Genomic DNA, 5,626 nt, shown 5'->3' on the forward strand with positions numbered 1-5,626 from the left:
AGAAGCACAGTATGTTTGCCTTACCATTTATGAATATTTGTTTGATTTCATCCAATTTGTTTTTTAAGCTGTTAATGTTAATGTGAATAATGTTCAGTCCATTGGCGTTGGTTATTTCATTGATGTTGGCAGGTTCGAAGTATTGTTCGTTTGTGATCTGTTCCTCTGTGTTGTTGTGGGTGGGAAGGGGGGAGGGGGGGGTCGGGTCCCGCGCCGTGCTGGAACAACAAAGAAGGGGGGAGGGGGGGGTCGGGTCCCGCGCCGTGCTGGAACAACAAAGGAGGGGGGAGGGGGGGGGTCGGGTCCCGCGCCGTGCTGGAACAACAAAGGACTCGTTCCTGGTTGTTTTCGTTGTTAGCTCTGCTAGCTAGCCGGCTATCGGGCGTCGAGATGTTTACATCCCGCGTCGAGATGGTCGTCATGGTTTCGACCCTCGGTTCACCTCCTCTCGTCACTGCCTCACGTGTGCTCGTCTGCTGTGGCGTCATTGGGGGAGCTTCGCCGCCCGCGCTGTGGATGTAGCCACAGGTTGCGTTGTTGATGCTGTTGGTCGCGATGGGAACCTCCATCGCTTCTTGCTGTAGTCTCTGGTTCCGTGTCATTACGGGACCAGGGTTCTGATGTATGTCACCCGACATGAGCAGATATAATAAAAACATTGATCTCTTATTACACTTGCCTGCCGGGGGTAATTTCTTTCGTTCCGGATTTGCAGTAAGTACTGCGTGGATCGCCGTGGCTCCGAAGGCTGGATGTTTCCTCTCCGTGCCCGTTAACAAGTAGAAGTCGCAATGGGACTGCTGATTTACGTTTTTTCGCTACCCTCCACTTCTGTCTGGAGTTGCTGCTTGAGTTGTGAATTCAGGTACAAATCCATAATCCACAGGAGGGAAAGTAGAAAATGCGCAAAGTACTTTTTTGTTGTTGCTCTGTTGCGTTGGTTACGGGAGCTACGTTGATGGTTACGGGAGCTTGTTGATTTTTTTGCAGGAAGTGTATTGGCACATCCAAGGTAACTACCTCCCTGCGCATGCTCAGTGCTGAATTCGAGACGCGATCCGTTGCGGTCTGACCACGCCTCGTTCTGACAAAACGAAAGTGCTCAGGTCGCAAAACAAATGTCTAACTCGCCTGCCACTATGTTGCACTCTGGAAAGCGAAACTGATCTTGAAAACAAAACGAAAATACCCCTGTGTCTAACCGCAGCCTAGACAGGGGTTCTCAACCTTTCTGCTGCCAAGGCACCCCTGTGTTCAATAAAATATTCAAGGGGACCCCTACATACGATATAGACTTTTCCGCTCCTGTCTTTTTTGCTACAATGATGACAAAAGTGCTTGTTTTCAAAATAATGTTTATTTAAGAAACCGGGAAACACATTTGTGTGCAGGCTATATAATGCATTATTAACAGGTGTTTCAGGTCTAAATGGCTTAGTACTGTTGACATTACACTGCTTGTAGTAATAAATCAAATAGCATATTTCTTTAAATAAAATTACAGAAAATTATCACTAAACTGCTATCTGTTGCAGCTGCACACTTCTCCATAAAAATAGCATATTTGGATAAGTGTGACCATTTCTCAAAAACAGAAAATCATGTATTTTTTTTAAATACAGAAAAGGATCACCAAGTTACCATTTCTCAAAAAATATAAATAAATACAGAAAATAAGCACTTGTTCACTCAGTGGACATTTCTAGCTCAATGCGAGGTCTGCTGCTGCTGGCTAATAATACGGTCAATACGTGGGGAGATCTTTGACAAGGCAACACGCTTGTCATCCTCAAGGCTCAACTTGGCCTTATATTTTGTTTTCAGAGCTGTCATGGATGAAGCCAGCTTCACACAGATATGTGGTGCTGAATGGTATCAACACCTTAACTGCTGCATCATGAGATACTTGGTACTCAGCACCACACTCAAACTAGCTCTCCAGGTGGTATCAGATGAGATTTCAATGAGTTCTTCCAAGAGTTTGGATGGAGATGTGTCAGGAAGCTTTGTCTCAATGTTGTCTGTAAATTTTTTTTTTATCCAGAGTAACTTGGTGACCCTTTTCTGTGTTTTATTAAATAATGATTTTCAGATTTTGAGAAATGGTCAAACTTATCCAAATATGGTATTCTCATGGGAAACAGTGCAGCTGCAACAGATAGCACTTTAATGATAATTTTCTGTAATCCAAAAATAATTAAAAAAATAATAATAATAATAATCTCAAGGCACCCCTGGCAGCTCTCTGCGGCACCCTAGTTGAGAACCGCTGGCCTATAAGACAGATTCGGGGTCTCCGCCCTTGAAAGGTGCGTCTCCCTGAGGCTTCTCGTAGTCTAGCATTTCCTGGGTCGTCTCCTCTCCTTTCTTGAGAGCCTCCTCCTTCTCACTCCTCTTGCGCCTCGCCTCCACCCAGGGTATCAGACACAGCACGGCTCCTCCGATGATGGGGGGGATACCTGCCAGGTAGAAGGCCACGTCGTAGCTCCCCAACCTGTCTCCCAGGTAACCTGCGATGAGAGGTCCCACGGTCATGGGCACGGACATTATGCCGAGCATGAAGCCGATGGCCTGTGAAAAGTCATTGGAGCCCACCAACTCAAAGATGATGGGCGCCATGATGCCGCTCAAGCAGCCGTCGAACAGCCCCATCAGCAGGCACACAGCGATCAGGCCGCCAAAGACGTGACAGAGGGGGATCATCATGGACATCAGGCCGATCACGAACAAGGAGGACACCTGTAGATAGACTTTGTTGACACCCTGGACGTAGTCTGCCACCCTGCCGAAGATGAGGTTGCCCACTGTGGACGTTATGCCGATACACATGAGAAGAACCTCCTTGTTGGCGTTCGTCCCGAAGCGCTCCTCCACGTGTTTCATCAGGTGAACGTAAGGCACAAAGTAGCCGAAGAGGGCGGCGGGTATGCCGAACACCCAGATGCGGTATCCCAGGGACCTCCAGATGTTGCGGAAGTTGAAGATCTCACCGATGGGCTTGTTGGGCCGCAGGGGCGTGTAGGTGAACCCGGCCAGCATGAGCACGAACATGAAGATGCTGAGGACACGCATGGTGTTCTGGAGACCCACGCTGTCCAGCAGGAGGGGGAGCAGGAAGGCCACCATGATGGTGAACACGTTGCCGCCGGTCGCCACGATGCCGCTCACTAGGCCCAGGCGCTTCTTGAAGTAGTGGGGGAGGATCACCAGGCTGGGCTGGTAGGCAAAGGAGCAGCCGCAGCCAAACACGATGCCATAGGTGAAGTACAGGGCACCGAGGGACTTGACAAAGGAGCTGGCCAGGAGGCCCACCAGGGCCATGGCGGCCCCGCCCACTGCTGTCACTCTGCAGCCCAGGATGTCTGTGAACACACTGGCGATGGGAGAGCAGAACAAGATCATGCCCATGGAGAGAGAGCCCACCAAGGCTGTTCTGGATCGCTGGTTGGCATCATCTTCGGTGCCAAATTCTTTGATGAGACAAGAAAAGGATGCCAAAGGTGTTTTGTATCATAAACACCGAGCCGTCACACCACATGGCAGCCAGCATGACGACCCAGCCCCAGCCTCCCTCGGGGGGCACAAACTCTGCTGCCTCCTCAGGAGCCCCAGTGGCCGGCTCCCAGACGGGTACCTTGGTTTCACCACCATTCTCCTTCTTCTCCTCTGTCTCTTCTTCTAGGCGCGTCTCGTCCATCACTGCTCTCTAGTGCTGTCTTCTGGAGCAGGTAAGTTCTCACTGTAACTCCCTCTACTTGCAATGATGACAGCAACACGTTCTTGATATTACTGATTGGATTTATTTCAATCCGAACCGTGAGAACTGTGAAACACATACATGAAACAATAAATCACAGCTCAAACAATAACAACATACATCCATATTATCGGAGCAAAGCGTTTATTTTGTACATTATCTAACGTTAACACGAACCTAAACTAACGTTACAACTAACCTAAAGTTAGTTTAGATTTGTGTTAACGTTAGATAATGTACAAAATAAACGTATTCCGCTGCTATAGACCAGGGGTTCCCAAACTTTTCAGGCCGGGACCCAGAAAATAAGGCGTCAGAGAGCCGCGGCCCAATGCACATCGTCAGGCTTTTTTTTCTTTTTTTTTTGCCTGCCGACCGATTTTTTAAGCCAAATATCACTTCAATCCTATTAAGTTAGTTCAAGTTAGTTATTCATTTATATGTGCTATTTATGAGAGGGCTAACTTGTTGCAAAATAATAATGATAATAATAATAGCCTCATTAAAATACTATTATTGCTTCGGTTGTTTTCAGCGTTTTATGTGCATAATCTGTTATTTAGTTTGAAATGTTCGTTGAAATAAGTCGATTTTTCGTTTTTGTTTATTTATTAAGTTAATATAAAACCATATAGTCACATTTTAGAATACAATAGAATAGAATTTTAGAATACAACTAGAAACACTGTCCTGGCCTGCTTCTAAGTTCAGTGGCCTTAAAAAAAAAAGAAAAAAAAAAGGGGGGGGTTTTTGGATTTTATTTTTTATTTTTTTTAATCATCTTGCGGCCCTCCCGTGGCTGCTCGCGGCCCACCTTTGGGTCGCGACCCCGACTTTGGGAACCACTGCATAGACGTCGCTTTTATTTTGAAACCCCCCAGATAGGAAGTCATTGCTCTCGTTATTTGCTTTAGTGTCTGCCCGGTTCTGTGTTTGTTGGTTAGCTCCGTTAGCTAGCAGCCTATCAAGACCAGCCATTGGAATACTGTTTTCTAAATTGGGGAGGCTTTTAATCGTCAAGGTAAGAGGATTTTAAGTCATGGTATCCATAAACTTCAATCGGTTCGGATCCTTTGAATGAATGAGAATGTCAACAAACACGGCTTCATGTTGAAATCACTGACTGCGCCCAGAGAGGAGTGGTTAGGCAAAAAAAATTTCAGAGTATATTTGCTTAGAAAACGTAATTGTCTAATTCAATAATTTTTTATTTCTCCACATGGTAAATACACAGGTCACAACATGTTTACAGGAACGTTTTGGAGGTGTATTTGGAGTGTATTTCGTGACTGTAGGGAACTTGAGGCTACAACTCTGCCCCACTTCCAGTGATGAAGCTAAGCTACGCTAACGGAGCGGCTGTTCCCTAAGCCTAATGCATGCACAGAGACAAAAAAGGTATGTATCTTCTTGTCTAACTCCAGGGAAGATGTTAAATAAGCTAATTTCCCAAAATGTTGGAGTTTTCCAGAGAGAAATTTGATTTTTCAATGGCCTCTCTGCTGTTTAGTTTAGCAAGCCACAGCGGCGTTGTCCCAGCTGAAACGTATAAAAGGGAACCTGTGTTGAAAAACCATTGTGCCCCCCCCCCCCCCCCCCCCCGAGAACATTGTATGCCCCCCCACTCATTTGTTTCTGCAGCCTGGTCTGTATTCAAGTAGAACAGCTAGCTAGCTGTTGTGGACACTCACCGTTCCACAGCAGAACGGTAGGCAAGGCACCTTGGTTGACAAATGCAGGTTTCAGTCTATGTGTTGTAGGATAGACAATCTATCTATCCTGTCTCAAGATGCACAATGAGATCTTCTTCTTCTTCTTATTTGGAATTTCCGGCAGTGTAGACGCATCGTGGCGTATTACTGCCCTCCA

At 46.5% G+C, this 5,626-nt stretch overlaps 1 pseudogene across 1 annotated transcript; it reads right to left on the reverse strand.

Moving 5' to 3' along the window:
• Nucleotides 1-2,274: 2,274 nt before the first annotated feature.
• LOC311237270 (monocarboxylate transporter 10-like) lies at nt 2,275-3,697 on the reverse strand (annotated as a pseudogene). The gene has a single exon. The product of its transcript is annotated as a monocarboxylate transporter 10-like (transcript).
• Nucleotides 3,698-5,626: the final 1,929 nt, after the last annotated feature.

This window comes from Notolepis coatsorum (genome assembly GCF_963971535.1).
Source record: "Notolepis coatsorum genome assembly, chromosome: 11".
NCBI lineage: Eukaryota > Metazoa > Chordata > Actinopteri > Aulopiformes > Paralepididae > Notolepis > Notolepis coatsorum.